The 17,476-nt window shown below is 38.6% G+C and overlaps 1 non-coding gene across 1 annotated transcript; it reads left to right on the top strand.

Annotated features, from left to right (window-relative positions):
• Nucleotides 1-15,173: 15,173 nt before the first annotated feature.
• On the top strand, nt 15,174-15,246 carry TRNAL-CAA (transfer RNA leucine (anticodon CAA)). The gene has a single exon. It is a non-coding gene; the product is annotated as a tRNA-Leu (tRNA).
• The last annotated feature ends 2,230 nt before the right edge of the window (nt 15,247-17,476 follow it).

The following is a 17,476-nucleotide window of genomic DNA, read 5'->3' as shown; positions in this document are numbered from 1 at the left end:
GGTTTGGGGTCAAATGAAGATGATGGTAAAAAAAACCTGCCTGCCAATGCAGGAGACATAAGAGATGTGGGTTTGATCTGTGGATCAGGAAGGTCCCCTGGAGGAGGGGATGGCAACCCACTCCTGTATTCTACCTGGAGAATCACCTGGACAGAGGAGCCTGGCAGGCTGTAGTCCATGGGGTCGCAGGAGTCAGATGCGACTGAAACGACTTAGAACACACACATGCAAATAAAGAAACACATACAACTTTGTGTATGTAAAACTAGTAAAATTTGAATAAGATCAGTGGATTGCTTTGATGTCAGTTTCCTAGTTGTGATAATGTTCTATAGTTATACAAAATGTTACCACTGGAGAGACTAGCTGAAGTGTACATAAGATCTCTTTCAATTGTTTCTTACAACAGTATGTGAATCTACAAATACTTCAAGAATGAGTTTAATTAAAATAAAAAGACCCAAATGCAAATTTCAACAAATAAATATTGAGAGACTGCACTGCTAAAGAATGTTAAAGAACATTCTTCTGGAAATAAAATGATACTATGTAGACACTTGGACCTAAGCATGAGGATTAATTGTGACAGACATTATAAATTTATGGGTAAATATAACATTTTTGTCATCTTTAATTTTTTATTAAAATGATATTTGAATGTTTAAAGCAAAATGGATAACAATATATTATGGAATTAAGAGTATATGCAGGAGTAAAATGTATGCCAACAATAGGATAAAGACCAGGAGAAGGAATTGAAAGTACAGTATTGGGAGATTTTTCTCTGCATGAAGTTAAAATTAGACTGATAAATTAAGTATATATATTTTCAATTTGCAACCACAAAAGCAACCAAATAAATAAAAAGATAAGGCTAATAAACCAATGGGGCTTCCTTGGGTGACTGAACAACAAAAATCTTTACTTTGAGTGTTTAAAAAATTTATATTTTATTTATTATTGATAATGTTAAGTTTAAATCTTCAGTCTAGTTTGTTTTTTCTTTGCCTCATCTACTCTTTGCTTACCTCCTTTTACCTAATTCCATGCTTTCTTCTGGATTATCCAGAAAACAGACAACAGACTAGACTGCAGATTTAAACTCAGCATTATTAATAATAAATAAGATATAAATTATTTAAGCACTCCACTTAAAAGTAAATATTGTTGTTCTTGCTGTTGTTCAGTCATCCAGTCATATCTGACACTTTGTGACCCCATGGCCTGCAGCACACCAGGCCTCCTTGTCCCTCACCATCTCCTGAAGTTTGCCCAAGGTCATGGGACCCACAGAGAGAGACCAGAGGTGCACCCAGAAGAAAGACCAAGTAAGGACACAGGGAGAAGGTAGCCATTGGCAAACCAAGGATCTGTGCTCAGTCATATCTGACTCTGTGCAACCCCAAGGACTATAGCCCACCAGGCTCCTCTGTCCATGGGATTTTCCAGGCAAGACTACTGGAGTGCATTGCCATTTCCTTCTCCAGGGGATCTTCCTGACCCAGGCATTGAACCCAAGTCTTCTGGATTCCAGTCAGATTCTTAACTGCTTGGGCCAAAGGGGAAAGCAAAGAGGAATGGGCAAACAAGAAGAAGAAGTCAAACATTCTGACAACTTGAGCTTGGACTTCCAACCTCCAAAACTGTGAGAACATAAATTTCTGTTTTTTATACCGCCCAGTCTGTGAGATTTTGCTACAGCAACCCAAGCTGACTAACAAAGCTTGGCCAATGGTTTCTCAACAGGAGAATAGTACTCTCTAGGAAAGCATTTGAATATGTTTCACATTTTTTTTTTTAATTGGGGCTTCCCTGGTGGCTCAGATGGTAAAGAATCCATCTGCAATACAGGAGACCTGGGTTCAATCCCTGGGTCAGGAAGATCCCCTGGAGAAGGAAATGGCTACCCACTCCAGTGTTCTTGTCTGGAGAATTCCATGGACAGAGGAGCCTGGCGGACTGCAGTCCATGGAGTCACAAAGAGTCAGACACAACTGAGGACTAATATTTTCACTTTCACATTTTTTTTTTTTATTATTCCAATGACCAGGGAGCACTATTGGCATTTAGTCTGAATTAAAAGGGGAGGCAAAATTATTAACCATTGGCAGTACAATCCTGTACAACCATTTAATAATAAGCTCTCATCTTTCTACTGACAAAAGCTTTCTTTCTGAGAATTGATGCTTACAACAATCATGATCAACTGACTAAGACTGCACATTTCTGTCCCGAAACAAAATCAAGAGTTCCATTAGTAAGCAAGAAAAAGATGGTCTTGGTTGGAAATCAACAATGCTTGCCATACATGCCTTGATACTGTGTAGTCATTCCTGATACTAAAGAAGAAGGGGTAATTAAAGATTTCAAAGAGATGGAGATAAATTATTAATGTTTCTCTCTCTCAAAAGATAGTGGATTATATACCATTTAAAACATTATCTTAAAAGGCAATTCATTTTCTGAAGATCAATTTCTTTATGAAATGAGTGATACACAACATTTGACTTTCTTTTTAATCACAGAATTTGCCAAGGTCAAATTAATGATACAGTTTTCAAGCTTACAATTTTCTAACAAATTTATTTTGAAAAAGAACATAGCAAAAGACATAATTTAGTATTGTTTAGTCTCTAAGTTATGATCAACTGTTTTGGGACACTATGGACTGTAGTCCGCCAGGCTCCTCTTCCATGGGGCTTTCCAGGCAAGAAAATTTGAGTGGAGGGCCATTTTCTACTCCAGGGGATCTTCCCAACCCAGGGATAGAATCTGCTTCTTTTGTGTCTCCTGCATAGCAGGCAGATTCTAACAGTTCAGTTCAGTTGTTCAGTCGTGTCCGACTCTGTGACCCCATGAATCACAGCACGCCAGGCCTCCCTGTCCATCACCAACTCCTGGAGTTCACTCAGATTCACATCCATTGAGTCAGTGATGCCATCCAGCCATCTCATCCTCTGTTGTCTCCTTCTCCTTCTGCCCTCAGTCCCTCTCAGCATCAGAGTCTTTTCCAATGAGTCAACCCTTCGCATGAGGTGGCCAAAGTACTGGAGTTTCAGCTTTAGCATCATTTCTTCCAAAGAAATCCCAGGGTTGATCTTCAGAATGGACTGGTTGGATCTCCTTGCAGTCCAAGGGACTCTCCAGAGTCTTCTCCAACACTACACTTCAAAAGCATCAATCCTTCAGCACTCAGCCTTCTTCACAGTCCAACTCTCACATTCATACATGACTACTGGAAAAACTATAGTCTTGACTAGATGGATGTTAGTCAGCAAAGTAATGTCTCTGCTTTTGAATATGCTGTCTAGATTGGTCATAGCTTTCCTTCCAAGGAGTAAGCATCTTTTAATTTCATGGCTGCACTCACCATCTGCAGTGATTTTGGAGCCCAAAAAAATAAGGTCTGACACTGTTTCCACTGTTTCCCCATCTATTTCCCATGAAGTGATGGGACCGGATGCCATGATCTTCGTTTTCTGAATGTTGAGCTTTAAGTCAACTTTTGAACTCTCCTCTTTCACTTTCATCAAGAGGTTTTTTAGTTCTTCTTCACTTTCTGCCATAAGGGTGGTGTCATCTGCATATCTGAGATTATTGATATTTCTCCTGGCAATCTTGATTCCAGCTTGTGTTTCTTCCAGTCCAGTGTTTCTCATGATGTACTCTGCATATAAGTTAAATAAGCAGAGTGACAATATACAGCCTTGACGTACTCCTTGTCTTATTTGGAACTAGTCTGTTGTTCCATGTCCAGTTCTAAGTGTTGCTTCCTGACCTGCATACAGATTTCTCAAGAGGCAGGTCAGGTGGTCTGGTATTCCCATATCTCTCAGAACTTTCCGCAGTTTATTGTGATTCACACAGTCAAATGCTTTGGCATAGTCAATAAAGCAGAAATAAATGTTTTTCTGGAACTCTCTTGGTTTTTCCATGATCCACGGGATGTTGGCAATTTGATCTCTGCCTTTTCTAAAATCAGCTTGAACATCAGGAAGTTCACGGTTCACGTATTGCTGAATTCTGGCTTGGAGAATTTTGAGCATTACTTTACTAGCATGTGAGATGAGTGCAATTGTGCAGTAGTTTGAGCATTCTTTGGCATTGCCTTTCTTTGGGATTGGAATGAAAACTGACCTTTTCCAGTCCTGTGGCCACTGCTGAGTTTTCCAAATTTGCTGGCATATTGAGTGCAGCACTTTCACAGCAACATCTTTCAGGATTTGAAATAGCTCCACTGGAATTCCATCACCTCCACTCACTTTGTTCGTAGTGATGCTTTCTAAGGCCCACTTGACTTCACATTTCAGGATGTCTGGCTCTAGATGAGTGTTCACACCAACGTGATTATCCGGGTCATGAAGATCTTTTTTGTACAGTTCTTCTGTGTGTTCTTGCCACCTCTTCTTAATATCTTCTGCTTCTGTTAGATCCATACCATTTCTGTCCTTTATTGAGCCCATCTTTGCATGAAATGTTCTCTTGGTATCTCTAATTTTCTTGAAGAGACCTCTAGTCTTTCCCATTCTGTTCTTTTCCTCTATTTCTTTGCATTGATCACTGAAGAAGGCTTTCTTATCTCTTCTTGCTATTCTCTGAAACTCTGCATTCAGATGCTTATATCTTTCCTTTTCTCCTTTGCTTTTCACTACTCTTCTTTTTACAGCTATTTGTAAGGCCTCCCCAGACAGCCATTTTGCATTTTTGCATTTCTTTTCCATAGGGATGGTCTTGCTCCCTGTCTCCTGTACAATGTCACAAACCTCATTCCATAGTTCATCAGGCACGCTATCTATCAGATTGGATTTAAATCCACTATCTTGCTTACTGTTTTTTGTTTCATCAGTTCCTTGCTTGAATTACTGCCTTCTCTTGAATGAGTTGATTATTTTATATCGTGTTATGTATCTTCATAGTGGACTGTGAATATGTGTATGTATATGTACATATATGGTCTTCCCAGGTGGCTCAGCAGAAAAGAATCTGCCTGGAATGAAGGAGATGTGGGTTTGATCTCTGGCTCAGAAAGATCCCCTGGAGGAGGGCATTGCAACCCCCTCCATTATTCTTGCCTGGAGAATCCCATGGAGAGAAACCTGGGGGGCTGAAGTCCCATAGGGCTGCAAAGAGTTGGACTTGACTGAAGTGACTGAGCACGCACAGACACACACACATATGTTCTTATATATATTCTTTTTCAGATTCGCTTCCCTTATCAGTTCAGTTCAGTTCATTTCAGTCGCTCAGTCATGTCCAACTCTTTGAGACCCCATGAATCGCAGCACGCCAGGCCTCCCTGTCCATCATCAACTCCAAGAGTTCATCCAAACCCATGTCTACTGAGTCAGTGATGCCATCCAACCATCTCATTCTCTGTCGTCTCCTTCTCCTCCTGCCCTCAATCCTCCCAGCATCAGGGTCTTTTCAACTGAGTGCACTCTGCGCATCAGGTGGCCAAAGTATTGGAGTTTCAGCTTCAACATCAGTCCTTCCAAAGGACACCCAGGACTTATCTCCTTTAGGATGGATTGGTTGGATCTCCTTGCAGTCCAAGGGAATCTCAAGAGTCTTCTCCAACATCATAGTTCAAAAGCATCAATTCTTCAGTGCTCAGCTTTCTTCACAGTCCAACTCTCACATCCATACATGACCACTGGAAAAACCATAGCCTTGACTAGATGGACCTTTGTTGGTAAAGTAATGTCTCTGCTTTTTAATATGCTGTCTAGATTGGTCATAACTTTCCTTCCAAGGAGTAAGCAACTTTTAATTTCATGGCTACAGTCACCATCTGCAGTGATTTTGAAGCCCAGAAAAATAAAATCAGCCACTGTTTCCACTGTTACTCCATCTATTTGCCATGAAGTGTTGGGACCTGATGCCATGATCTTAGTTTTCTGAATGTTGAGCTTTAAGCCAACTTTTTCCACTCTTTTCTTTCACCTTCATCAAGAGGCTCATTAGTTCTTGTTAACTTTCTGCCATGAGGGTGGTGTCATCTGCATATCTGAGGTTACTGATATTTTTCCCAGCAATCTTGATACCAGCCTGTGCTTCCTCCAGCCCCGTGTTTCTCATAATGTACTCTGCATATAAGTTAAATAAGCAGGGTGACAATATACAGCCTTGATGTACTCCTTTTCCTATTTGGAACCAGTCTATTGTTCCATGTCCAGTTCTAACTGTTGCTTCCTGACCTGCATACAGATTTCTCAAGAGGCAGGTCAGGTGGTCTGGTATTCCCATCTCTTTCAGAATTTTCCGTGGTTTATTGTGATTCACACAGTGAAAGGCTTTTAGATTATTAAAATATATTGAGCATAGTTGTCTGTCATTATTGGTTCTATTTTATATATAGGAGTGTGCATTAATCCTTAATTTATCCTTCCCCTCATTTCCTCTTTGGTAATCATAAGCTTGGTTTCTGAGTCTGTGCATCTATTTCTATTTTATAAGTAAGTTTATTTGTATCTTTTCTTTGGCTCCACATTTCAGTGATATCATTTGATATATGTTTATATCTGTCAGACTTCACTTAGTCTGATAATCTGTAGGTCCATCTATGCTGTGGCAAATGGCACTATTTCATTCTTTTTATGACTGATCAGCATTCTATTTATATATGTATTACATCTTCTTTATCCATTCATCTGTTGATGGATGTTTAGGTTGCTTCCATGTTTTAGCTGTTGTAAATAGAGGTATAATGAACACTTTTGAGCATGTATCCTTTGGAATCCTTTGGATAAAATTCTGTCTGGATATATCCCCAGGAGTGGAATTGTAGAATTATATGGTAACTCTTTTTTAGTTTTTTAAGGAAGGAATCTTTCTTCTGTTCTCCATAGTGGCTGTACCAATTTACATTCCCATCAACAATGTAGGAGGGTTCCTTTTTCTCCATACCTTCTCCAGCATTCATTATTTATAGATCTTTTGTTAATGGCCATTTTGACATGAGTCTTGTGATAACTCATTGTAATTTTGTCTGTATTTCTCTAATAATTAGGGACGCATTTTCTTAGTGACTAATTATATTGGATATCTTCTCATGTGCTTTTGACCATGTTGTATTTTCTTTGGTAAAGTTCAAATTTTTGCCCATATTCTTACTGAATTTCTCATTTTCTTGTAGTTAATTTTGAAAGTTTTTAAAAAGTATATTCTTAATACAAACCCTTGATCATATAGATATGTATATTGCACACATATTCTTCCGGTTTGTGGCTATCTTTGCAGTCTTTTCATTGTCTTTCAAAGAGCAGTATTTTTTAATGTTGATGAAGTCCAATTTATTATTTATTTCCTTTAAAATTTATGCTTTTGATGTTGCATCTAAGAACTTTTCTCCTAACCAAAATATACCAATTCATTTTCCTATGTTTTCTTCTCCAAATTCTAGTTTTATAGTTAGGTCTATAATTCTGCCCAAACTAATTTTTCTGTAACATATGTGCTTTAGATTGAAATGGATTGTCTTGCTATGGACATTTAGTTGCTCAGTACTATTTGTTGAAGAAATTGTGATAGCTAATTTTGTATATCAATTTGACTAGGCCAAGGGATGTCCACACATCTAATTAAAGATTTTTTTCTGGGTGTGTCTGTGAAGATGTTTCTGTAAAAGATTAGTATTTGAATTGGTGGACACAGTAAAGCAGATGGCCCTCCTTAAGGTAAGAGGGCATCATTCAATCTTATGAGGGCCTGGGAAAGGAAAGTTGAAATTTTCTTCCTGCCTAACTGGTTATTCTGGGATACCAGTCTTCTGCCCTCTTTTGGGACTATCCACCCTCTGGTTCTCAGGCCTTCGGACTCATACTGAACCACACTACCAGCTTTCTGGATCTCCAGTTTTCAGCTGACATGTCTGAGCTCTCCTCTGTTTCATGAGCTTAAAGATTTACCCTTTCTCCAATATGACTCCTAGGTAATTATCCATTACAATGACAAACATAAGAAAAATATAAATATTTAAAATGCATTCATCTTAAATATATTGGTGAATCCTCATGTCTGTGAGCAGCATCCAAGTCTAGTGTCATAGCCCTTTTGTTGGAAGAATTACCTTTAATATCTCTTATAGCGCTGGTTTCCTTGTAATGAATTTAGTTTTTGTTGTCTAAAAAAGTATTGTGTCTTTATTTCTGAAAGATATTTACTGAGTATAGAATTCTCCACTGAAAAAAGTGTTTGTTTTCATTTGTTCCTATCAGTATTTTAAAGATATTTCTCAGTGTCTTCTTGGGTACTTTGTTTCTAATGAGGAATTTTCTATAATCCTAATCTTTTTTTTATGTTTATTTTTTCTTTCAGTACTGAATGTATCTTTCCCCTCTATCTATTGTTAAGATATTTTTAAATCATTGGTTTTCAGCATTTGATTAAAATATGCCTTGGTATATTTTTTATGTTTTATATTCTTTGTGCTTGATATTTGTTGAGTTTCTTGGATCTCTTGGATTATATTTTCCATCATATTTAGAAAATTTTCAGCCATTATTTTTTCAAATATTTTTTCTACCTGCCTCCTTCCATAAGGACTCCAATTACATGTATATTGGGTTAGCTGAAGCTATCACACAGCTCACTTTGTTTTTTATTTTTAAAAAAAATTTTATTTTTACTTTATTTTACTTTACAATACTGTATTGATTTTGGCATACATTGATGTGAATCCACCATGGGTGTACATGCGTTCCCAAACATGAACTCCCCTCCCACCTCCCTCCCCATAACATCTCTCTGGGTCATCCCTGTGCACCAGCCCCAAGCATGCTGTATCCTGCATCGGACATAGACTGGCGATTCGATTCTTACATGATTGTATACATGTTTTAATGCCATTCTCCCAAATCATCCCACCCTCTCCCTCTCCCTCTGAGTCCAAAAGTCCGCTATACACCTCTGTGTCTTTTTTGCTGTCTTGCATACAGTGTCATCATTGCCATATTTCTAAATTCCATATATAAGCAGTCTCACTTTGTTTTTTAAATTCTATTTTCTGTATATGTTTCTTTTAGTGTAGTTTCTAAAGCTATGTCTTCAAGTTAAGTAATCTTTTCCTTCACAGTGTTTAATTTGCCATTAATCCTATCTGGTGTATTTTTCACCTCAGACATTGTAGTTGTCAACTGTGGAGGTTTGAGGCCTTGTCAGTACTCTGTCCTGCCGACTCTAGCTCTCTTGTTTTCCTCAGACCCTGAGCTCTGCATCCTCAACTCAGGGGTGGCCTGGACTCTGCTTCTGTTTTTTTTTCCTTACTCTGAAGCATGTAAACTCATTCAAGGTACTGTGTTAGCCACTCAGTCAGTCATGTCTGTCTCTTTGTGACCCCATGGACTGTAGCCTGCCAGATTCCTCTGTCCATGGAATTCTCCAGCCAAGAATACTGGAGTGGGTAGCCATTCTCTCCTCTAGGAGATCTTCCCAACCCAAGGATTGAAACTGGGTCTTCTGAATTGCAGGTGGATTCTTTACCATCTGAGCCACCGAGGAACTAAGCCCAGGCAAAAATAGTATTTATCTCATTTGTTTCCCAATTTTCATGGGTCATTGTCCTTCATTACCCCCAAACTTCAGACAATGATTTGAAAATGTTATTTCATAAATTTAGCTCAGTCTGTGGGGTTACTTTCTGTGGAAGGATGATAAATCTAATTTCTTTCAGTTCATATACATTAGAAGTGGAAGTCACCTCTGCTACTTTGATAACTTCAAGTTGCATTGCTATTTCCATTGTACATCATGTTCTCACTAGCCTCTGGCCTCTGTGAAGTGAAGTGAAGTCGCTCAGTTGTGTCCGACTCTTTGCCACCCCATGGACTGTAGCCTACCAGGCTCCTCTGTCCATGGGATTTTCCAGGGAATAGTACTGGAGTGGATTGCCATTTCCTTCTCCAGGGGGTCTTCCTGACCCAGGGATCGAACCTGGGTCTCCTGCATTGTAGACAGATGTTTTACTGCCTGAGCCACCAGGGAAGTCCTCTGTAGATTTTGGCTATTCCATCTCTTTCAAACCCTTCCTTCTTTTCTCATCTGACACATTCCTTATCATCTGTCACATCCTATTCCTGAAATCTCTTCATTTACTTATTCAGTTGATTGCTTTTAAGAGTTTACTAGATGTTGTCATTTTATGTGATCCTCACAGCATTCACAATTTGACTTTCTTAAATTTATCCAGCCAATAAATGATGAAAGAAGGGTTTGAATTCTGATCACTCTGCCCATATTCTTTTCATTATGAAATATTTGTCTTCATAATTTTTGAGCTTTTGTAACTTTTCAAGCCTTGAATTTTAGAAGTTGTTCTAGTTCCAGAAAACATGGCACCTTTATCCTCAAGTATCTTCAAATATGGTTGGCATTAACACACTCAAAACAAAAAGATAATCATGTTAAGAGATTTAGGATGAACAGTTAAAAGGAGTGGCACAGAGGATCCTTGAAGTGCTTCTTAAGAGATCATAATAGGCTACAATAGTTGCTAAGTGCTTCATGGATGACTTGGAAGAGGAATAAGATTTTGATGGTTAATGGAGATTTGACCAGATCAAATATTCCTAATTGATTTGCTGAGGTTCAATCGTATTCCACAAAAAGGTTAGAGATATGCCTAAGATACTGGATCACTCAAGCTCAGGGTGCCTGACCGTGACCAGAAATCATTCATTTATCCCTTCAGTTCAGTTCAGTTCAGTTGCTCAGTCATGTCCAACTCTTTAAGACCCCATGGACTGCAGTATGCCAGACTTTCCTGTCCATCACCAGCTGCCAGACTCAAACTCATGTCCATTGAGTCAGTGATGCCATCCTTAGTGTCTAATAAATATTATGATCTTTTATAAAGTAAAACGATTGTGATGTTCTGGGATAGATAAAGGGAAAATGAAATACCAGAAGAGCAAATGAGAACAATACTCAGAATAGAGGGGACGGAGGGACAGTTTGTGATGAACAATCATGAAAAAACTAAGAGAAGTCAAGAGTTGTGAGACTATGGAAAGGCATTTAGGCCAGTCACTGTACAAATACAATGCCTATTTGTAATACCATTTGCTCAAAAAGAAAAGAAGGAATGGAGAGTAGAGGGAAAAAAAAGAGAAAAACTGGGACAGTATAGAGGAGGTTTTTCAAATAAAAATAATAGTCAATGAATTCTTAAATTCATCATTTCCAGTCGGTGTCCTTATCTTGTCTCCTTACTTTTCCGTAGTGTTTTATGACATTAGTTCTTTGAGGAAAGGGAGCATAGTTAAGTATTTGATTTTTATTAATGACTTTATACCTATGGTATGGCAGTGATATGAAGTATTAATTAAAATATCTAAGAATATGTGTTTGACAAGAACAAACTAGTTATCATCCCTTTTCCCAACTCCTCAATGAGATTCTTCAGCTTTATTAAGGGGAAGAAGAACTGGACAGGAATAAAGATAATAAACTTCTTAAGCAGCTCTCAGCCAGAATTTCATCCTATTATATTCTACCCTATTTCCAATGTTATCTCTGGGAGTGGAGAGTGGGCAAGCTCCCAAGTTCTCTGCTCTATTGTGGTATGGGAGGGACAGGAATGTGTTGAAGAAAGATACACATTAGGCATTCTCTGAGTCCCTGAGATGCCCCATTTACCATGGTAATAGCCAAATATTTTACTATGGCAAATGGTCAAATGTGCACTGAAAATGGAAAGACCTAGAGGGTCTCATGATGAGGATAAGGGAATACCCTCAGCAGCTGGGAGTTCAGAGATCTCAATGGATGCAAAAATGGAGGAAGAGCATTAGGGATGGACAAGAATCAATAATGTGCATATCAGCAGATGACACATAATTCTGCTGTCCCACCCACATTCCTTTGACACAACCTGGAGTACACCATGGAACTCAGGTGCCATCATCTGAGTGATGAAATGAGTTGGGAGGTGAAACCATAAGGGTAATTCTGAATTTACAGCAATAAACCTTACATTACTCTGCTTTCCTGCAATTGATCAAGACTGTATTTCCTAACACCAGGTACAATGGGGATTCAAAGTAGATATTGTACTGATTTGTTAAAAAAAATAAAGTTTTGCACCCCTAAATTCAGTTCAGTTCAGTTCAGTCACTCAGTCATATCCGACTCTTTGTGATCCCATGGACTGCAGTATGCCAGGCCTCCCTCCCTGTCCATAACCAACTCCCAGAGCCTACTTAAACTCATGTCTATTGAGTCAGCAATGCCATCCAACCATTTTATCCTCTGTCATCCCCTTCTCCTCCTGTCTTCAGTCTTTCTCAACATGGTCTTTTCAAATGAGTCAGTTCTTCGCATCAGGTGGCCAAAAAGTATTGGAGTTTCAGATTCAACATTAGTCATTCCAATGTATATTCAGGACTGATTTCCTTTAGGATGGACTTGTTGGATCTCCTTGCAGTCCAAGGGACTCTCAAGAGTCTTCTCCAACACCACATTCAAAATCATCAATTCTTCAGCACTCAGCTTTCTTTATAGTCTAACTCTCACATCCATACATGACTACTGGAAAAGCCATAGCTTTGACTAGATGGACCTTTGTTGGCAAAGTAATGTCTCTGCTTTTTAATATGCTGTCTAGGTTGGTTCTAGCTTTTCTTCCAAGGAGTAAGCGTCTTTTAGTTTCATGGCTGCAATCACCATCTGCAGTGATTTTAGAGCCAAAAATATAAAAAATAAAGTCTGTCACTGTTTCCATTGTTTCCCCATCTATTTGCCATGAAGTGATGGGACTGGATGCCATGATCTTAGTTTTCTGAATGCTGATTTTTAAGCCAACTTTTTCACTGTCCTCTTTCATTTTCATCAAGAGGCTCTTTAGTTCTTTGCTTTCTGCCACGAAGGTGGTGTTATCTGCATATCTGAGGTTACTGATATTTCTTCTGGCAATCTTGATTCCAGCTGTGCTTCATTGAGACCAACGTTTCTCATGATGTACTCTGCATATAAGTTAAATAAGCATGGTGACAATATTCAGCTTTGACATGCTCCTTTCCCTATTCGGAACCAGTCTGTTGTTCCATGTCCAGTTCTAAATGTTGCTTCCTGACCTGCATGTAGTCTTAAAATTTCGTGTCCTCTATTTGAACTGTGGAGTTGGAGAAGACTCTTGAGAGTCCCTTGGACTGCAAGGTGATCCAACCAGTCCATTCAGAAAGAGATCAGCCCTGGGATTTCTTTGGAGGGAAAGATGCTGAAGCTGAAACTCCAGTACTTTGGCCACCTCATGAGAAGAGTTGACTCATTGGAAAAGACTCTGATGCTGGGAGGGATTGGGGGCAGGAGGAGAAGGGGACGACAGAGGATGAGATGGCTGGATGGCATCACTGACTTGATGGACGTGAGTCTGAGTGAACTCCGGGAGTTGGTGATGGGCAGGGAGGCCTGGTGTGCTGAAATTCATGGGGTTGCAGAGTTGGACACGACTGAGCGACTGAACTGAACTGAACTGATAACTCTACTCTGACTAGGTGATTAAGCTACCAATGTAAGGAGATGATGAACAGAGAACCCTACGTTGTTATTCCAATTTTTTTATCAGCTCTTTATGATATTTTGCCTCAACCTCTCTATTCAAAAAAGCAAATTTGGCATGTTTCCTTCTCATAACTAATGGTACCTGGGGTAAGGATACCATGTGGTTTCAATTTTTCAGAGTGTGAATTCAGCTATATAAGTTTCACTGTCAGCTTTAAAGATAGGAGGGAATTTTAAGTATAACTTTTCCTGAACTTGGCATTCATTTTCCTAATTTTTGCTTACTTGGTGCCTTATAATATGGTAATGTATTCCTATGACCTTGGGAGAGATGTATATTCAAGGTAGAGGCTTGTGTGGAAAAGATCTTTGATTTTATTTTTTAGAAACTGCATAGTGCACTGATTCACTTTTATAATATGAATACTCTCAATGTGCTGAGTCCTCAGGGTTGAAAGACACTAAACTGGTCCACTTGGGCACCTGCAACTAAAAGCTATTAATGTCTAACATATATCAGATGCTTCAATTGAGTTGGTTAGGATTGGCCCCTAGTTTAAAGAGAAAAGATTTCCTTGTACAGAACCTTCCCTGCCTCCACTCAAGTGGGGGAGGCCAGCCAGGAGAACGGGCTGTTTATTTTTGAGCCCATGTAAAAGGAGCTCATGAGCAGACATCTCCTGCTGTACACCAAGCCTGTCTAAGAGGTCATCTTTGTTGCAAGTGTTGGAGGAATTGCCTCCCCTGCTGATGATTGGAGATATTTTTAGCTACAAGCTGAAACTTTTCATTCTGGAAATTGTTTTCATTTCTACCCAAAGAGGCAAACGTCATGAGTCCAGGGGGAAAAAAAACAAAAACAAAATAGGAGGCATGAGCACTAAGAGGAGCCGTGTGTCTATGTAAAAAGAAACCTGATGAAATTGCTTCCCCTGGTGCTGACAATTTAGTCCTGGCACCAGGGTGGTTCTAATAGCTGTAGGCTAAAAGAATCATTTCCACAGCACAGCTCATAAGGATAATGTAAATTTCACTTAAGTATATATGATTACAGAAAATTGCACAGAATTGCAATAGACTTTGTGCTGTACTGTTTATGGAGCAATATAGATTTACCTTTTTTTTTTTTTCCCTAAATTCAATGTGAGACAAACTATTTTGACTTCAGGAGAGGATAAAAGTCTACAGCACTGCATTGATGTGTATTAACATTCTAAATCAGGCTTGCCACACATTCTACCAAAGAGTTGGGAAGTGGTAGGACTCTACTACATTACCAGCTCTGAAGTGTTTCATGAAATCACCAAATGTCCTCTCTCTCTATGGTTTCATGGCATATGGAAATTCTCCTAAGGGGATCACCATTCAAGAGTTGTGTGAAGATACACCTAAGAAATCTGCTAGGCCATGTGCACACATCTAGAGGCACTTCCTTATCCCATCCCATATCACCATGGTTGACATACATGCTGGGCATCTCTACACTCTCTTGTCTGTTTCTAAAGAACAAGCACTGTGTTTTTCTCATTGAGCTCAAGTTCTGTACCTTATCCCTGGTATATCTTCAATAACTATTCATCAAATTAAATTGAACTGAATGAGATGATTCCTTCTATTAAAAACACAGGCACACTTGTAGGGTGAACTATTTAAATCATTATTAATCTTATTTGACTTCCCTGGTGGTCCAGTGGCTAAGACTCCTTGCTTCAAAAGCAGGGGGCCCAGGTTCAATCCCTGGTCAGGGAACTAGATCCCACATGCCACAACTAAAGATCCCACACGCTGCTACAAAGATCAAAGATACTGCTTGCTGCAACTAAGACCTGGCAGAGGCAAATAAAAAATAAACATTTAACAAATATTATTGTATTCTTACAATAGCAGGGCTGTCTGTCAGATATGACAGAAAGATGTGCTTATGGAGTGTTTTAGCAGGGAAGTAAAACCCAAAAGGAAAGGAAAAGGAACTAACCTTATCAAGAGGGATTAATGCTCATTTACTCATTCAATCCTCACAGCAATTCTGAAGGAGATATCTTAATTCTCATTTTATAGATGAGGACATTGAAATTCAGAGAGGTTAAATATATTTCCCAAGCTCATGTAGCTGAGATTTGATTTCATCTCAGAATAAATAACCATTCTAAGAATCCACCGTCTTATCCTACTTTCACTGAAAAAGAGGAATAACTTACCTGTGACCAATGACAGAACCAAGCTTCCATTTCCATTCCAAGTTACTTTCCCTAAAAGGCTATTAATCAAGAAAGTTATCTTCAGAGAGAGGATTATAAGATACTGAATCATTTTTCAGTCAAGAATCCAAGATGAATCCCACCAACTTCTCTCCTTTACTGATGATTGATTCACACTATGGGTGATTCCTGGGAGTCACAATGGCTTCTTGCTCATAGATGACTCTTCCTCTTCCCGTGTGTTTGCTTTTGGGATTCAACTGCTGTTCCTGGATTATGGTGAATAACAACATTCCTTGGTGGTAATAGCAGAGGACAGGGATTCTGAAGCTAGGCAGAAAGCTTCCCTGTGGGTTTGGTGGGATTGAAAATCTCAGGGAGAAGTAGATGAGAAGGGAACATCATGCAGATTAGGTACAGGAGCCTGCTATAACAGAGAGAGATGACTCCTCGGCCATGAGTAATCTTGCCAAAGGAGCACTTTCTCCATTCCAACACACATCCCATTGCTCACCTACATACAGTAGTTAGTGTGTTAATTTTCCAGGTACAGAAACAAAGGCCCTGTTTAATTATTCCATAATTAGCTGGAAATTATGTCTTAAGTGAATTTCTATAAATATTTCTAGGATGTTCAACTTGCTTGTAATTAGACTTGGAGTCCTTAAAAGAATCTGGGGTCTTCGAAAATGCTTTCCCCTACTGTTTGTTACTGGTGCCATGTGAAACAGAGTACAGCTGAGATGCACTATGACTTTTTGGTTTGTAGATACATGTATGTATGAGTGTTTGACAACAACCTAGCTTGTCCCTTGTTTTAATTAAAATCAATAATAATACATATTGATTTAAAATAGCACAAATTTGAGGTATGGAAATGGGTCACATATATTCTCCTCTTCACGATCATAGTAGACACTTTACTTTCTTCTGCATGTTACTCATGCAGAAACCAGTAGAGGTGACCAAGTGCCAAGTGAAGTACAGAGAAGGGGTTTGTGCCAGCTGTCAGTGATTTTGAAAAGCTTGAACACAATGGTAAAATGAATTTATATTCATTTTTGCCCTGAAAAGTTTCAAACTTAAAGACCATCTCTTACTCATCTTCATATGTATTCTTTGCTAACCATTATATAGTTCTTGCAATCCTGTGGTTTCTGACTTTACTAATTTTTACATTTCTCAATTGAGACTAGTTGCTCAATAAATAGTTTTGGAATGAAGAAAGGAAGGGAAGAAATGAGATGATCAAAAGTAATCCCATTATTTATAATAGGGAGATTGGTATTCTGAAAGTCAATAACTTAAGCCTTTCTAATTTTCAAATGAGGGTTGACAGTTAAAAACTTTGCAAAATGTATGAAATGACAAAAAGCAGAGAAGTATCTCTAATCCCATTTTTCTGAGAGTGAAGAATTAAGGAGGGATTCTTTTCTAGAATACCTCATTACTTTTATTTGAAGATAGATAGGTTTCTTGTATCATGTGATTAGATGATTCAAAACATTTACTATAAGATCTTAAGTTGAAAATTATGTGCTAATCAGAATCTGGCAGGTAATTACATTTGATTATTATATTACTACCAATGAATTTTAGACAATGCTTCTCAATTTGCTGGTTTGTTTGGTTGAATTACATGGAGTTGGGAAAGTTGGAGTCTTTTACAAATGTTTCAAATATATATGGACATTCTTTGATACTATACCAAAATTTAACAAGGAATAGTTTCTTAAAGGTTAAAACAATGTGAAATCTGAAATCATATCAATGAAATCCTC

This window comes from Capricornis sumatraensis, chromosome 4 (assembly GCF_032405125.1).
Source record: "Capricornis sumatraensis isolate serow.1 chromosome 4, serow.2, whole genome shotgun sequence".
Taxonomy (NCBI): domain Eukaryota; kingdom Metazoa; phylum Chordata; class Mammalia; order Artiodactyla; family Bovidae; genus Capricornis; species Capricornis sumatraensis.
The sequence above is the reverse complement of the archived record's forward strand: the minus strand, read 5'-3'. Positions and strand labels throughout refer to the sequence as shown.